Raw genomic sequence first — 18,717 nt, 5'->3', positions numbered from 1 at the left:
CTAGAATACATGTCCTGCTAATCATGGCTGATGCGGACTGGATGTGAGAGTCACACTGTAAAACTCAAGGCTGTATTTTCCTAATTTTTTTTCTAGTTGACTTCTGTTTTCAAAAGTTAGTTTACTCATATACTTATGAGTTTATTTATCCATCTAGTCAAGTATTAACCTGTCAGGGCTTTGATTTTATGTGGGTATTTGTACTCTGTCCTCTTCCCTTAGTATATGCCTTCTTCCTAAAGTACCCATCTACACCCCAGCATCCCCCTAGTATTTGTGGGCCCAGGTCAAGCAGATACATGGAGGCAACCATTCTCTGTGGCCAGTGCCCCTCAAACAATTCTCCCCTGGCCATCCTTGGACCTAGGATTACACATTCCAGGGCAAAGTATAACCTCTGATGGACAGACCATAGAAAGAGCTTGCACAGGCCTCATCAACAGGTGTGAAGTCTTTGGACAGAGAATTACAAGGTAGAAATTTCCTGGAGGATGTCTAAGATAGGGTCTAGTGGATTTCTCATCTACCCAGAAGTAAAGGGAGCAGCAGAGAAGGGTGAGGCACAAGGCCCTCTAACGAACAAGGTACACAACAGGGGTTGCAGTATCCCAGATCATACTTTACAAAGAATATGATATGCCTGAAAAGCAGACAATAAATACACTGCCTTAACTAAATTCCAGATCTCAAATCTTCTCTGTCTCCAAAAGCTGTCCTTGTCAAGACCCTGTATCAATGTGTTATGTCAAGACAGGAATATGACATGGTGATTCATGAGTTCAGATATAAGATTCCTGTACCCTTAGTGGAACAACCTCTTTATCTGAACAAAGGAGGGAGTCCGGAAAATGAAATATTCATTTCCTGTAAATAAATTTTTGAGGGGCCTCTTCTCTACGTATACTTCTTGCATTGAGTTATGCATAATTAAAAACATTTTTCCAATGTTTATTCATTTATTTTGAGAGAGAAAGAGATGGGGAGTGAGGAAGGGAGGAGCAGAGAGAGGAGACAGAATCCCAAGCAGGCTCTGCACCATCAGCACAGAGCCTGATGGAGGATTCAAACCCATGAACTGCTGAGATTATGACTTGAGTAGAAATCAAGAATCAGACACTTTAACCAATTGAGCCACCCAGGTGCCCAGGGTTATGCACAATTTTAGACTTCATCTCAAGAATGCAGCATCAAGCCTAAAGCACTGCTTTTACATTCCTCTTTAACCTCAGAAGAACATAGAAAAGTTCTATGTTCAGATGTTCAGGCATTCAGATGCTGATGGAACAGAGAATAAGAAATAGTGTCAGGTTGACAGATTACCAATTCCAGATTACTAGAAAGAATAATGGGGGAGGTGCCCCTGCATAAATGAATACTTTTCTTCTGTTGATTCATTTATTCTTTACTTAACAAATATTTCTTAGGAACCTATATGCTGCCCACTGTTTGAGGAATTAAGGAATCAGTGATGAACAAAATTGTCAAAAGTCCCTACTCTTACCAAGGGTATAGTCTAACTGATTAGATTAAAATTGGCCAAACCATTGCATGAATATAAAATAACAAACTGTAAAAAACGCTCTGGAGGAAAATGCATAGTATATAGGTATTCTAGCATAGTATATGACAGGTAGGCTCAAGGGACTCCTGGGTGGCTTAGTCAGTTGGGCATCCAACTTTGGTTCTAGTCATGATCTCACAGTTTGTGGGTTTGGGCTAAGCTGACAGCTGAGAACCTAGAGGCTGCTTTAGATTCTCTGTCTCCCTCTCTCTCTGTGTCTCTGTCTCTGTCTCTCTCTCAAAAATAAACATTTAAAAAATTTTTTTAAATAACAGGTGGACTCAATCATATCTGAGGCATTAGTAAAGGCTCTCCTGAGGAAATGTCATTTCAGCTGATCTGAAATGAGTAAGTTAGACATGAATAGCTTACGGGGCAGAAATAAATGAAAACTCAATGGCTCTAAGATGAAAAGGAAATACACCATGTGTGAGAAACTGAAGAATGGCCAGTTGGCATAGAGAGCAGAAAGTGAGTTCTAGAAGAGTAGCATAGACATGCAGGGTATTGCAGGCCATGGACACATTCTGGTCTTTATCCCAAGCACAGTGGGATAGAGATGGGGGAAGGCCTGTGATCAGATCTACATCATCAATCTCTTTGCAGTACTGAGCATCAACTACAGAACAGGGTGACAAGATATAGAAAAGACTCTCAATAGGGAGGTTATTACAGAATCTTGGAAATATGGAACCTTGGCCCAGGATGGATGGTGGTGAAGATAAAAAGAAGTTGACAGGTGAACAATAGTTTAGGGGGTAAAATCAACCTAGGATATCAAAGATAAATGAGAGGGAAGGTGATGCGTGGTTTTGGGCCAACACAAGATACATGGGGATGTCATTTGTTAAGATATGCAGCTTGAAGAAGAATCAAGTTTGGGTGGGTGGAGAGTTCTGTTTTGCACCCGAAGGCCTAAAACACAGAGTGGTAAATCCTCGTTTTCATGATTAAATGTTCATGGTGGATATCATAAAAAGAGAGGTCCAATAGAAAACTCTTAAACTGAGAATGAGATTGTTTTGAGGTTTTGTGTGCTTACTTCTATCAACTCAAAGAATAAAAACTAGTAAGAAACTGTGTGTGTGCATATGTCTTTTAACTCTGAGTTTTTTAAGTCTAAAATGTTTTTAAGCCTCATTAGTATAATCAAGTGACAAGAGTTTAAAGCTGGAAAAGATCACACAAAATGTATAGAGTTGAAAAATGTGCTTCCCCAAAGCTTGTGATTTGCCCAAAGTTATTCAGTGAGTGAATGATATTGTCAGAAGCCAGCCCGAATTCTACAGATAACCTGAGCAGGGCTCTTTCCGTGACAGGGATGGTGTGTTTCCAGCCTGGCTGATAGCCCACATCACCTGGGGCAAAGGGTAGGGAGTGTGGAATGGATTTTACACACACACACATGCTGGACCTTCATCCCTAAGATTCTCTTCCTGTCAATCTGGGGTGGAGTCCAAGGGTCTGTACTTTTAAATGCCTTCCAGGTGTTGATGACTGGCCTGATTCGGGACCCAGAATATTTAATATCCCATACTACCTCGCCTTAGACTATGATATAAGATTTGTAAATAGATATTTAAAAAACAACTTTTTCTAACTAAATACCTCCAGTTTATAAGGCAACTAAATGTGTTCATTATAAATGTATTCATCACTGGAGTGAAATCAAAAATTGAAAATTCAGTTTGACAGAGATGTGAAATATAAGAGAAATATATATTTCTATCAAAATATAACATATTTCCAGCACAAAAACAATCCATTACATATGCCTCCTTTTCATAAACTAAAAATCACTTGTTTGTGCTAACTTTTGTTTTAGAAATGTATCTTGAATGTATCATAGATAAGCTGCCACTTCAGATAGCTGTGAAATTAGGTGATTAACTAGTTGTTATTTAACCTTCTAATTTCTGTATAAGTCTAATTACATGAAACAGAAGTTGGTGTTTTGATTTTTTACTTTGCTTTTCTGTTTGGAGTGTCATTGTAACTACTGTAGTGTAAATGATGGAAAATAATTGCATATGTTAAAAAATAAATAAATAAACAGAAAAAAAAGATTACCCTAAAAAAAAGAAATTAAAAATAATTTTGTACTCATTAAGAGCAAATGTCCAATTTAGTCATTTCACTTTATGCTTTACTTTTTTCCTTTGAGAAAGATACAACAGGTCAAAATCCAGTCCAACTTATTCTCTGTGTGTTTTAAAACTCAAAATGACCAAAAAAAAAGTGGGGGATGATGTGTGAGAGTGAATATTTTTGTATAAGCAGCATTTATACCAGATTTTATAAACAATGTAAACAAGAAAGTAAACTTGGAAAACTGAGCAAAATTGGATACTACCAATAATCTACACAAAATAATCATTTAAGTATTGATAATCAATCCGGATCTCAGTGAAAGGAGTCACAGGGATCGCAGTGCAATGAGGCCATGATGAAGGACATAAACGAAGGCATGAAACGGGGCAGGGATTGTAAGTAGGGAACTAGCACATCTGGCTTTTAGTAGAGAATTGAATAGAGTGAGTTATTTTTGTCTGACCATTATGCCACAGAAACATGCAAATGCTTTCCTGGCTTCTTTCTTTTCAGATTCCATAGCACCTTTGTTTCTCTCTGTTCCTCCTCCTCCTCCTTCTTTCTCTCTCTCTCTCTCTCCCTCTTCCTCTCCCTCTCTCGGTGGCCATTAACTATCCTGACAGTTTGACAGGCTGAAATAAGGAAATAAAACACTTAAACATTGTTTCCTGATGTATGCATTCATCTCTGCTGCCAAACACAGACATTGAGGAGATACTTCACTCCTCCTGTCAGCTCACTAAATTACACCCCAGCTCACAGGCAACACCGCTCAGGTCTCTCCTGCCCAGTGAGCTCAGTTCCTTCTAGAAGAATATGCAAAGACTTCCTTCCTTCTTGTTGCCAACTCCTTCCTTTATCATTTTGAATATCGAATCTTCTTAAGCTGTGGACTGGAAGTCTGTCTAAGAGCTGGTTATTTTCCTACTTTTAAAAGCTGTCAGAATTCAGTTTTACTTTTTAGAGTGAGATGTGATGAGCAATGGTGAATGAGTACTAAACCTTTGGTTAAAGGTCTACCCTCTATACAACCAACGAAAAGTTCTGACCTTTCAAAACTAGATACTAATTAACCCAACACTGATTCTCTGGATAGGTCCAGTGACAGGCTAAAGAAAAGTTGATCAGGACATCCCAAAATTACCAGATCACAAATAACAGATGCTTCCTCCATTATTATCTGCATGGGGCAAGTAAAGTCAGACACCTGTACAGCAAACTTGGAAAGTCTTACAAATAAAGATTTATTTCAGAGGAGACTGATGTGGATTAAATTTTGAGAGAATAATAGATGAGAGGGATAAAAGGAAAGATGGTGACTTTCAATTGGTTATTTACCTGTTTCTAACCACAATTAATATGAAGAAGGAGAAATTTTGAAGCAAAATATTTAAGAATTGAAAACAGAAAGGATAACAGAAGTAAACTGCTAACACTTCTTTCCTTCATCCTCTCAACATCACGTTAGCAACTACGATGTCCTCTGAAAGATGCTAAGGACACTCCCACATGTATCCTGCCTAGCTCCTAAGGAACTACCAGTCCTAAAAGATATGCTATATAAGGGCAAGGAGGAAGCAGGTGGAGGGTATTTCCAAATGGAGGTACAGATAAAATGCTCCAGAAATTCAGAGGAGGAAGAAATGCCCTGACCCCCACTATGTATGAATTCCTAATTCACAACTCAGTTGGCTAAGAGGTCAAAGAACTCCCCTATTTTGAGACTTAAACATTTCATTAAAATTACTTGTTTTATGTCATGTGCCTACCTACTCTGTTCATGACTCTATCTTCAAAACTGACACAGTGGGTAGTACGTAATATACTTCCAATAAATATTTGTTGGATGGATGAATGAATTATCTTGTGATTATAAGCACTGACTGAATCTGAATCTCTTGAGAATGATTTTCTGAGTTTCTGATGCATGTAATTCCCTAACTTCTAAAAGATCGCCAATAAAACAGACAGGGGACTCACGTAAAGCTGCTGGGCACCCCGATGATCATAGAATATGACATTTAATTACCACAATTGCCAAGACATAGCCATGACCATATGACCAGGCTTGTAGAATGAGGGCTTCCTTTTATTCATAAGAAGCCTCTTTTACAAGTGGATAATCATTAATAATTACAGGATTAATCGCAAAGGTGATACACAAGGAAACTTTCTGCAGTGTTTCTTTCTCCTCATTTGCTCCAAATTTTTTCCAAGGAAAAATACTTTCTAAAAATGTCCTTGCACCATCATCCAAGAATGGCAATCCAGCTATTGCTAATATAAATTATCAATACAAGTGAAAAGTTACTACAGTAACGATTAGAACCCAGTAATAAAAGCATAGGTCATTAAACAAATCCATTTGAAGAACAGTTCAACCAGATAAGATTAAATTCTTTTACAATAAACTATTTACTATCTGAATTGTTTTGCTTTATCAAATGTAATCTGAAATAATATTAGCTACTATTTACGAAGCATTTATTTATAGGCACTAGGCATGGTGTTACGGGACTGTTTCTTCACTCTACTCTCAAGATTACCTTATATGAAATGGGAATTTTTATCCCCACATCACAGATAAAAAAAAAAAAAACAAACAACAAACAAAACCTGAGGCATGGAAAGACTATTCTGGAAGCTGAGGAATCCAAGTCCACCATGGTCGGAAACTCCAAACCATTTATTTCCATTCCAACTATTCCACTCTCAGCCATCATTATATAATGCAGCAATTATGTTTACTTTGGCTTAAAATTCTCAAATATTTCACAAGAAAATTCTTCTTAGTATTGGTCATAACTATAAACTGAGCTCTTTCAAGTTACTATAACATGCAAAATACAAACGTTGTTACCTGACGTGAAAAATGTTATCAATTATAACATAACGTTTGTTATCTCATGGAAGAAGTTTGAAACAAGCTTTCTGATTCAAAATACCATTTTGATTACAGAATAAGGGATTATATATGAGGCTAGGGCTGAGCAAAGCCCTGAGAGTTGGCTCTTGCTGGGGTTTGAGTGTAAGTCAGGACATAAACAGCAGGACACTTTTGACTAATTTCTCCTATGCCTCTTGCTTTTGCTTTGTCCCACTGTTTTCTGAAATATCTTGACAAGCTGTTACCTTTTAAAATATTGAAAGGGGCACTTTTAGAAAACAATTGTTCTCTTTGTTCGCCCTTGGCCATACATTTGGGTGAGGTACGAATAATTTTGACCACAAAAACTACACTCTTTTGTACTGTATCTCCTTCTAATGGTTTCTTCTGGATTTAAGGGGTCAAAAGAAACCATTGCCATGCCCCCAAATCATTCTCTAAATTTAATTAACAAATATTTTATTAAAGGAAAAGAAAAAGGCTAAGATTTTTGTCCTCAGCTTCTGAGACACCAAAATGATTTTACACATATCTTACCCTTAACCAAAGATGGACTATCTCCTATCACCACACTTAGATCTCTCTTCAATTCTATTTTCTTAATTTATACATACTTGAGAGAGAAAGAGATGGAGAGAGAGAGAGAGAGAGAGAGAGAGAGAGAGAGAGAGAGACTCTCAAGCAGGCTCCACATTCAGCACACAGCCCAACACAGGTCTAGACCCCACAACCCTGGGATCATGACCGGAGCGATAATCAAGACTAAGACACTCAACTGACTGAGTCACCCAGGTGCCCCCCTCCTCAATTCTATTTTAAGAATAGAATATTCACTCATAATAACACTAGATCTTTAGCTCATAATATGGAAATATAGGTAGTAGAGAGAAAATAGAAACCACAATGGAACTGTATAGAGACAAGGAAAAGAAGGAAGGGAAAAAAGATGGAAGGGAGAGAGAGTCTTTTTATTTAGTCCACACCCTCTGGTAAAGCTAGAGGTTTGCTTTAAGATAAAATCGCTTCTTTCAGTACTCAATGTATTTTATTTCTATGTAACTTCCTTCTCAAATAGGTTAATTACAGAGGCAATTAGTCTAGCTACACACAGGATGTCACTATTCCCTTAGATAAATAGAGCTAGCACACATATTTTAGGCAGAGAAAAATATCTGTAAAGACCAATTTCAAAATGTAATAGAATTCTCTGCTGTGAGATGCCATTTTGTCTAGGTTGTGTTAAATTTTTGTTATCATCGTCCTTGTTTACTGAAAAGCCTTTATGTCTTATTATTATGGTGGAAGCCGTCTATGTGAACTAGGAAAGGCTGCTCGGATAGGAATAAAAAAATCCAAAAAGGAGACGTATCATGGCACAAGGTAACTGAACAGGAATAAGTTGAGGCCTTATTAGCAAGGCAAATGGATAGGAAAAAGGGAGCTGGAACTGAAAAAGCTAATTCTATATTAGTTTAAACAAATGTTCTGACCTATACAGCTCCTAGGTTTTTTGTGCAAGTACTGTATTTTACATATTCTGAGTTTGGAAATTAGTGACTACTGCAAATCTGAGAACAAAGGGTTCCTAGCACGAGAAGCATTTGAAATGAGCTTGTCTAAAAAAATTGAGTATTTGTAGCTCTGGGAAGCATGATCCAGTCTTGGTGACACATGTAGAATTCACAGGAAGAGTTGTTAAGCCACTAATAATGGCATCCATTTTAGCCTGAAATTACTAACTACTGATTATTGCTTATATATTTATCAAAACCAAAATGATAAAGTGCTGTTCAAAAGCATAAATTGCTGTATCTAGTACTAAATACATATTCATAGAGGGCACTGTCCTTCTTGATGGTAGCTACCCAGTAAGACAAAACTGCAAGACACTAATGACACACTAACATCTGTGGTTCATTAGCTCGCTTGTTTACTGTGGCAATAGTGAAAGCAAGGTCCTAAGGTCAGATCCACATATTAACCAGTGCATTCCTTTCTCTTCTTTGGCCATAGACTATTTTACTCACTTCTGAATGGTGGTATCAAATGAGACTTGCCATTGGTCACAACAGGGTCTGACAGAGAGATACAGTGACCATTAGTACAAGAAAAAGAACTCAAATTCTACTCCCTACTAAACGATGGCTCCCCTGCTTTCTTTTCATACATGAAGCACTACATTCTGCTAACGAGTCAACCTGGCAGTGTGTGCGTCAGCCCCGGGATCCCTCTGCCTGGATTTGAATCCTGGCCCCACCTCTCACTAGCTTTGAGTCACGGCAAGTTACTCAATTTCTCTCTCTCTCAATTCCCTAAGCTGAAAAATGGGTATAATAATAGTACTTGGCACACAAGGGACTTAGGAGGCTTAAATTAGATGCTAAATGCAAAGACAAAGAGCAATAACTGGCAAAAAGAAAGTCCTCAGTCAAAGATAGTAACGATAAGTATTCTGTACTGAACACAAAGTGATGGGCTTTTTCTCATTTCACGTGTGTGTGTGTGTGTGTGTGTGTGTGTGTGTGTATTTAAATCTGGAGGTCTTGCATTTAAATTTAACCTCCTTTCAGGAAAAGCAGAATTTTACATGATGGTTCAGATTCTACAGGATAGCTGAGCCGATGTTTGTAAATCCCTCTATCAGCACCAGAGTCTTCCCACAGTCTAGTCTGGTTCAGCGGTCTCTTTGGGATTTCAATCAAGCTTACCTGAGTGTATAGCAGCAGATCGCAGAAACGAGCTTTCTTCCTCTAAAATGAATCCAAAGCTACTGCTGATGACACAGAAATGAGGTGGGAATGCAGGGATATCCCTCCTAGAAGATGAGCTGTGCCACTCAGAAGTTCTTAAGTAACTTTTGTGTAAAAGATCTTTGGCTTTATTGCTTCTACTTGACCTTTTTGCCCTATTTCCTCTAGGGAGTTTGTGAGTGGGTGAGTAAGTCAGCTTCACAGCTAGGCAAATAAGTTGTTTTGACTATAGTGCCTACAAATATAGAGATATCTGCATATGCATATTCTTCCCAATGCATGTGCCAGGACAGCCCCAGAAAGCATGACAATTACAAGTGTACTGCAGAAGTTAGAAAGGAGCAAATTAGGAGATTTTCTTCAATGTAACAGCCAAATAAATAATGGTGTTATTACAAGTCATATACATGTGGTTTCAGTCTCACAATCTTTTCATGTGGGATTGCCTGATGAGATTCAGTCCTTTTGTGGAGGATATGAACCTCAGGTTTTAAAATTATTGATCTTGCACCTTCAGCCACCATAACAGCTGATTTGAACTGGCTTCATGGGCAACCAGATCAATTGTGTAGACTGTAATACTTAGGAGGGCATGGGGGAAGGTAATCAACTGAAGCAGCCTATGAAATGGGCTATAAAATCACTATCAGAATAGACACTATAAACACAATAGAATTCTTCACAGCCCAGTTCTTCTTTACACAAATTAGGGCATAGAACAATTCAAATCAGCCCCAAAGCCAGGACTGTGTGATCAGGTAAGCAGTCAATACCAGGAGTCAGCCCAAAATCACTGTGCATCCAACAGTTACATGTATTCCTTCCTCTGTAACTCAACATTTTAGATGAGTTTAGTATTTAACAATTACTTATATATATAAAGTGACCAATGATTCAGAGTTTTCTTTTAATTCTTTCTGATTCCTGAAAGAAAAGCACAGTGAATTTTCATGGTAAAAAAAAATGAGAGCTATTAGTGTAACAGAATTACACACATAATAAAATTGTCTCATCTACCAGGAGAATCAAGTGGTTTGTAAAACTCCATTTCTCAAACACTCCATGCATAGAAATGCACAAAAAATTAAATATTATTATTTCCATACTGTATTTATTGATACAAAAAATATACAACTACATAGCTGTTAATCTGTTATTACCTTTATCCTTATTTAATGTTATCTAAGTGATGAAAATTTACCTGTAAAGTGGCATCTAACTAAACTTTGCTGAATTGGTTTTACTGGTACTTTTCTCCCGTGTGCTCTGCTTTTTCCTCTTTTCTCCCCTACCTTACTCTTGACTTTGCGGGGCATAAAAATAATAATAATTTAGATTCTTTTTTGGGGGGGCTACATACAGTTTCAGTTTCCCCTCTCATTCTGCCTTCTTTCTGCCATTAGCCCTGGAAGACAGCCAGAAGCCACTGGAGAGGTGCCAGGATATCCTGTTCTTGTGTAGTGTGAGTGCCTCTGTGTATATCTCTGCAAGGCTTACCTAAGTCACTGCTTACGATATTGAGTAGAAAGAGCAGGTTGGAATAGTCAGCATTTATAAGTCAACTGGTTACATGATACAAAAATATATAGCCAACTTCAGAATTTATAGCAATAACATTTATGTATCGTGTTACTCCTAGAACAATCCAATTTATAAAATGTCTATTGTGTATAAATAAGGAATAATCATAAATCATTTACATTAAACAGTGTCAAGTAGCAAAACACAACTTTCTCCCTAAATTCTGCACCCTAAGATTAATGAGGTTTTTGAAAGGAAGCACACTAAAAAAAATCAACTCTGATTCATCTGAGGTGGATAACATATCCATATAAAGGAGCAGGTGTCTGTAGTATGATTTAGAATATCTATGGAATATATCTGGAAAATATTAACTTTCTCTGAAGTAGAGAGCCAACCATAAAGTAAGCTGGGATTGTGGCAAGCACCCAAGTCTGTCACCAACCTCAAGCTTTTTTAAATTTCCTTCTCAGTAGAGAATGGATTTAAAACAAATAAACAGAAAACTCTAGACCCTATGTGACCAGTTGTCTGACATGTTTTCATCTACAGGCACTTTTAGAAAACATGGGAGAGATTATATAGATTAGCTGTTCTGTCTCTTTGACTCCTAGTTGGAGAAAAATTCCAATCAGTGACCAAAGCTATCAAAAGTTCTAAAGTGAAACTCAAATATGTATGTGGATTTTCTCCTGTTTAGCTTACTCCCTATTCAGACAGGTGGCTGTCTTTGGAAAAGTATGCTTTGGGGTCTCAGATTAAACACATTCCTTCTCCTTAAAACGCCCTTCAAAGAAATAATAGGGAGTGTTTTGACTGTCCATGTCTATAAAAGCGTTTAATCTTACCCAAAACTCACATCTACACAGTTGAATTGGACATAATGTAAGAACAATATAGTTTGAATTCCTCTTACAATACTTTGGTCCTCTATCTTTTGTCTTTAGCTAAAGGATTATAGGAATGACACATTCTTCCTGCTTTAATTTACAACTTCAAAAATACCCATAGATTGGTTTTAGCCAAAATGGAAGAATAACAACATTTTAAATTATGTATTTATAAAGTTTGTTCTTTAAAAACCTCATTTCTCCAAACTCCACTTATGACTAATATTACCATGCAGAGAAGCAACTCCCTATCTTGGTTAAATCTGAAACTGAATCTGAATAACAGGCAAATGTATAGCAAGAAAATCTGTAAACCAGTTTTAAGTGAATGAACTACCTGCTGTTTCCTATTCACAGATAATTGACACCATGTCAAGATCTGCTATAATCTAGAAAGCAAAACAAAACAAACACACACATACACGTGCATGCTCACACACACAGATACATACAGCAGTAACAGACGCAAGAACTTTTCAGGTGAAGTAAGAACTGGTGGCAAACTGAGGTCTTCTGGAGGAATTTTTTAAAATGACATGTTAATCTGGAAAGCCAGTTACATTATGACCTTTTCAGAAATATTTCAAAAAAAAAAAGTGGGCACCTTCCAAAATAGCTATAGCAGTTCAGTAGCATTAATCGATAAGGGAAAATACAATGTCCTTTTTCACAACTGAGAACATTGAACTAAACAGGGAGTGGTAACAATTCACTTTAGTCATAAATTATCAGTTACTTATGTCATAACATTTGGTCACTTTAGTCCTAAGATTTTGGTTAAAAGTCTTATCCATTCATGAGGAAGAGTAAACCTCAGGTTTTTGCTTATTTGAGGAGACAAAAAGGGTGGCACAGAAAACCCATCTTCAATTACCATGCTTATTCTCTAAAACTATCTGGCAATCGGAGGTGTCTGGGTGACTAAGTAGGTTAAGCATCCAACTCTTGATTTCAGCTCAGGTCATGATCTCAGGGTCATGGGATTGAGTCCTGAGTGGGGCTCTGTACTGAGCATGGAGCCTGCTTAAGATTCTCTCTCTCTCTCTGCCCCTCTCTTCTGATCACACTCTCTATCCTTTCTCTCTCTAAAATACAAGCAAACAAACAAACAAATAAAAACAAAAAATAAAAATATCTAGCAATCATGGAATTCTTTTCCATTTTTGAGTAGTATTCTGATTCACTTAAGAAGAAAAACTCCTTTTGTGCTCAGAGAAGCAACTTAATATCTCAGGCTAACTCCTGCTTGTCAATAAACTGAGGATGTATATAAAAGCATAATGGTAGCATCTTGGCAGTTGCATTATTAAAATATTGTTTTGTAGCCAATATTAATGAGAAGTACACAATCACTGTTGGTATTTTTAAAGTATCCATATTTTCCAATGATTGACCTATATTTTCTACCAATTCTCCTAAGATTTCTCAATTAAAAATAATTTTAAGGAAATAACTGATTCACCAACATGTTCCAAAATAAAATAGAACTAAAAACTAACAAACAGAAAAGGCAAATCAACAGGGATTTTGGGCCAATTATAAAATAATTACAAATTATTTTCATAAACCTGATTCATATTCTTTTCTGAGTAATAATATTTAAGGTTTTTTTTTTATTTGTGTGTAGTTGACACACAATGTTACATTAGTTTCAGGTGTGCAGTTGGGTGACTGGACAAGTTTATACATTATACTATGTTCACCACAAGGGTAGCTGACAACTATCCCATTACATTGCTATTACAGAATCACTGACCATATTCCTTATGCTGTGCCTTTTATTCCTTGATTTATGCTTCTTTTAAAACTGACTAAATTGGGGGCACCTGACTGGCTCAATTGGTTAAGCATCGGCTTTGGCTCAGGTCTTGATCTCACGGTTCATGGGTTCAAGCCCTGTGTCAGGCTCTGTGCTGACAGCTCAGAGCCTGCAGCCTGCTTCAGATTCTGTGTCTTCCTCTCTCTCTGACCCTCCCCGGCTTGCGCTGTCTCTGTCTCTCAAAAATAAATAAAAAACATCTAAAAAAATTTTTAACTGACTAAATTGAAGGGATTTAGGATGTACATAAATACAGACCCCAAGTGCAATAGTTACCTAACCAATATTGGACAACTTTCTTTTTTCTTAATAGAAGTTTCCCAATGTTGCCTGTTTAAAGTTCTTACCTTGAATAAAAGATCTTGCCTCAGATCTCATGATTGTGAGATTGAACCCTATTGTCAGGCTACATGTTGAGCACAGAGCCTGCTTGGGATTCATATTCTCTCTCCCTCTCTCTCTCTCTCTCTCTCTCCCCCTCCCTCCCTCCCTCTCCTGCTCATGCTCTCTCTCTTAAAGAAAAAGATTTTTTTTTGCTTCATTTCCTTATGCACAACAATAGTTACAGAAATACCTTCAGGGTGAACCAGTATTTCTACTTTAGCTAACAAGAAAATATAACTTCTTTATCATTCTTAACTTGGTATTATCATTCAGACAAATAGTTACAGATTATATTCATTTTGTGTCTTTATTCAGGAAACGGTCGAAGTAAAAGCTTATTTTCCTAGATAGATATGGACATCAATACAGTTTTTTGTTTGTTCCAGAAGGCATAGATTCAAGTATTACTTTTAGAGGTTCTTAGCCTAGAATCCATAGAATGGTAGGGAGTCTATAGGTTTCTGGAATTACACATAAGGTTTCATGTGTATATCCCCAATGTAATTTTTTTTCTGGCAGTAATTTATTTATTTATTTTGCTACCTAGCATCCATATACCCTCTTTCTGTTAAAAGTACTCCATTTCCGTCTGGGAGCCAATCCTAATGCCTAGTCCATGGAAGGCGATAAAGCTGACTCTGTCTCTTGCTCCAAGAAAGGTGTGCAGGATTAGTCTGTGATCTAATCAAAGCCAGTTAGCACAAAGAGACTTTTGATAGGGCTTCTGGGAAAGAGACTCTCTTTTTCCAGTTTGATCTGAATGAAGCCTAAGAAGATACTAATGCTGCACCAATGCTATTGCTATTACCCCCATTTTGTTCCCAAATGAAGCCAAGATTGGTGCTGTATTAGTGGAAGTGAAGAAAAGGAGAGAACCTGAGTCTTTTACATTATTTTAATACAGAAAGAAGTAGCTCTACGCATAGACTTCCTGTATTTTAATAAATTACACACGGACATGCATGCACATTCATACCATCTTAGTCCAACATACACATAGCTGACTTCTTTCTTCTTCAGCTTAACTGCTCCTGGCTTTCTCTGACCTTTGCTGTCTAATAAAAATTCCCCTCTCTGTATCTTTACATCTGTCCATCCTACCTGTCTCCTTACTCGTGGTCAAAATCATATGCTATATGCTGTATCTTAATTTGACGCACAGGAATTTGGTCAGTTTTCCAGCTCTTTACTGTCAAAGTATACAAAGTACAGGATTATCTTCCAATTTGGGGGTTGGGGTGGGGAGGAGAGAGAAAAACAGGCTTTAAAAACTGAAGATTCAAATAGATGCCATGGAGTAAATTTCACCAACGATGGAACAAATTGAAATTTTTATTAGACATATATGAGAAAATATGTATCAGTTAAGCAAATATAGGTTATGAGCAAAGGATTTTTATGCAATTTAATCTCCATTCCAACCAGACTTAGCTGACATAATTATAGGGCCCCTAAAAGTAACAGTTGGGGTGTAGAAGCACTAGCCACTTCCTTTGAACTGGCTCTATAAATGCCAATAGTGAGTACTTCAGATTAAATGAACAGATTAATAAACATCTTTGGAATATCCATCACGAAGGTTTATTTATGTTCTATTGCCAGCAATAATTCAAGGAAATGCCATGCTATTCAAAAAATATTTCATGCCATTCTCACCATTTTGCCAATGATATGACACCATGTAAGTATGACAGTATCTATATTCCTTCGTTGTACTAACTGTACTCAAAAACAGATAGAAATTAAACCACTTTAAGTTTACAGGGGCATCAGCACAAGAACCTCTCATATTTATAACTCTGATGAATGGCCTTTCATTTATAAATTTATAGTGTATCCATAATTTCTTTAGGGAAACAAAATGCTCATTCAAAAAATTGCCACAACATTTATCTATGCAAAGATGATGGATATGGTTTATAAAAATTAAATGCTTTTAAAAATTAAAATCATACTGCAAAGAAAAAAGGACAGTTTTTTTCCCTTGGGTTGCTCACATTTTAAAATGATCACAACTGCACACTCAGCACTTATAATGCTTAATCTAGATAGCATATTAATATATGTATTAAATATGTCCATATATATTGTTGTTAGTGTTACGTAGCATCAGTGTGAACTACTGGATATCAAGTACACATAAATTTATTATTTTACTTTCTAATTCCATTCCTCTACATACAGCTATAAATGTAATATTTCTTATATATATTATTGCAATTACTATATTTATTTCCTCAAGACCACTCTGAGCATACTGCATGTTATATTGTAAGCATAGACCATTATAAAAACTTAAGCAAAATACATACCTGCCAAAAATCAACTTTAACAAGGAATATTATTTTTTCATACTTTTTTTTAAAGTTTATTTTTATTTATTTTTGAGAGACACATAGAAAACAACAGGGATGGGCAGAGAGAGAGACAGAATCCCGAGCAAGGTCCACGCTGTCAATGAAGAGCCCAATGTGAGGCTCAAACTCACAAATTGAAAGATCATGACCTGAGCCGTAAGTCAAGAGTCAAATGCTTAGCCAACTGAACCACCCAAGCGCCCCAACAGGGAATCCTATTTTATCCCAGTATAGACTTTGCTCAATTGGAGAAATCAGTGAAGTAGGAAAAAATGAAAGGTAAAAATTATCACTAAAGTAACTAGTAAAAAGTGGAGTATAAACATGACAATTGTGAAGAAATGCACACTTCCGTTATGCGTGATTTGTTCTGGTGGCATTCTTATTCTCCCTTAATTTTTCTCATGCACTATTATAAGTAGGAAATACCCACAAATCTCAGTGCTATGTTGTTGGTTGTATTTCTGAAATAGTTTTACCTTTTAAAGATCTATCCTATTAGTATAGAATATACAAAACAATTGAACCAGAGTTTAATTATTTGATAGTTATATGCACAACTATCTCCAAATCAGTAACTTCATCATTAGATCACCCAGTCAAAAAAATTTGTTCCAACTGCTTGCAAAATTCATATGCAAAATATTTCTTACATATTGTACTCTCTATTTTGCTTTAAACTAACATAAGGTTTTAAAAAAATAATAAAAGAGGAGCCAAGATGGCGGAGAGGAAGGGAGCTCTATAAACTTCGTCTGCCCCATTGATCGAACTGAGAAGGACATTACTCTCATCTGCAAGAGCGGAAGGAGAAAATACGGACTCCAGAAGGAAGAGAACCTGAAGGATACCTGAGTGAGTGAGTGCGAACTGGGGAGATTGGAAAATGGGCCAGCCCGAGACAGGCAGGGGAGGTGGCAGCCCCAGCCCAACACGGGGCAAGCGCGAGGAGCCCAAGAGACAAAGGGAAGAGACAGAGAGACTGAACACGTTCATAGTACTGTCTCTGGGGAAGAGGTAAAGAACGCTTAACTGCACTTGGAGAAGCTCACTCCATAGATAACTGCTGGGTAGCCTAAACTCCGAACCCAGTTGGCACAAGGGAAGGAACAGCTTCCAGCCCAGCGCCATCTTGGGAAGGAGTCGGCCACCACTGCAGTGATGGTGTCAGGGGTGCTCACTTCGACCTCGGTTTTGGGAGTGGGAGCACGCACCTCATTTTCACGGCGCATCTCGCCCCCAGCATTGGCTGCGCAAACCCTGAATCCCGGGTGCCAATAGGGGAAAAAAAAATAGCCCCCACCTTTACATGATCCCTGCAGAGAGTAGGTGGCGGTGGAGACATTGGTGCCGGCCCAGGCTACAGGAGCTCCCAGCTCATTTCCAGCAGCTCCCAGTGCCGCCTCCAGCAACAGCTATGCCCTCATTCCTCCCCCCACGCTAACGCTATCCCTGCCGGGGGTTGGGTCTGCAACGGTGCACAGGCACATCACCTCCTGCTGCGCAACTCGCCCCAGGCAGGGGCCGCCGAAATCCCAGCCTGAGCCAAGACAAATTGATTCCTCCCCCTAAGAAGCCAGCAACCAAAACAAAAACATCTCATCTGTGGTAGCATAAAAAGTGCATGGACTGGAACTTTGAACCGAGGAGGGACTTGAAAATACAACTTGGCTCAACCACAGCAAAAGGAGATCAGACTCATTAGAGTGGCCTACAGTTCATAGTTCAGCAAAGCTTGGCATGACACCTGCCTATCTAATCTCTGCAGACACCAAGGCCAAGCCTCTGAGAGCAGCCTCCAAGACCTACCACATCAAACCACACCTATCCAAGAGGGGGAGCTGCCATTCTTGTTTTTGTTTTTTTTTTTTTTAGTTGTTGTTGTTGTTTTTGCTTTTTTTAAATATTTTTTCTTTTTTTTCATCATTTTTTTCTTTTCGCTTTTTTCCGTATGTATTTTTTATTATTATTACTTTTTTTACTTAAATTTTTAAAAATTTTTACTCCTTATTTTCCTATCTCCTTTTCCCCCTTTGTTTTCCTCCTTTCTTCTTTATATAGGAGAATATATCTCATCCCTACCTCTCCCCTCAACTGGTCATACACTTTTAGACTGTCCAATGTCCTTTGTTGTCTCTGACGCCCTTTAATTTTTTTTAAATTCTTTTTCTTCTTTTTCTTTTTCTTTTCTTCTTCTCCTCTTTTCGTCTCTTTCCTCTCCATTCTCTTTATTTTCTTTCCCCCTGTTAATCTGTTTGTTTGTTTGATTCATCTGTGCGTTTGTGTGTTACTGTTCCCTCTGTGTGTGTCTGTCTGTTTTCCTTCTTAGGGCTACACCAAGAAACAAGCCAAAGTGTGCAAGACAGCGAGTCCCAAATACCACTGAGTAGGGAAATAAAATATTCAAAGGCACAACAAGAGAAACTGAGAGACACCATTAAAAGAATATTTACTGAA

General features: G+C 37.6%; 1 long non-coding RNA gene across 1 annotated transcript in view; it reads right to left on the bottom strand.

Annotated features, from left to right (window-relative positions):
* Nucleotides 1-18,717, bottom strand: part of LOC115304734 — a 159,217-nt gene that overhangs the window by 140,171 nt on the left and 329 nt on the right. The gene's annotated exons all lie outside the window — the stretch shown is intronic.

This window comes from Suricata suricatta, chromosome 10 (genome assembly GCF_006229205.1).
Source record: "Suricata suricatta isolate VVHF042 chromosome 10, meerkat_22Aug2017_6uvM2_HiC, whole genome shotgun sequence".
NCBI lineage: Eukaryota > Metazoa > Chordata > Mammalia > Carnivora > Herpestidae > Suricata > Suricata suricatta.
Note: the sequence above shows the minus strand (reverse complement) of the source record. Positions and strands in the feature narration are given on the sequence as shown.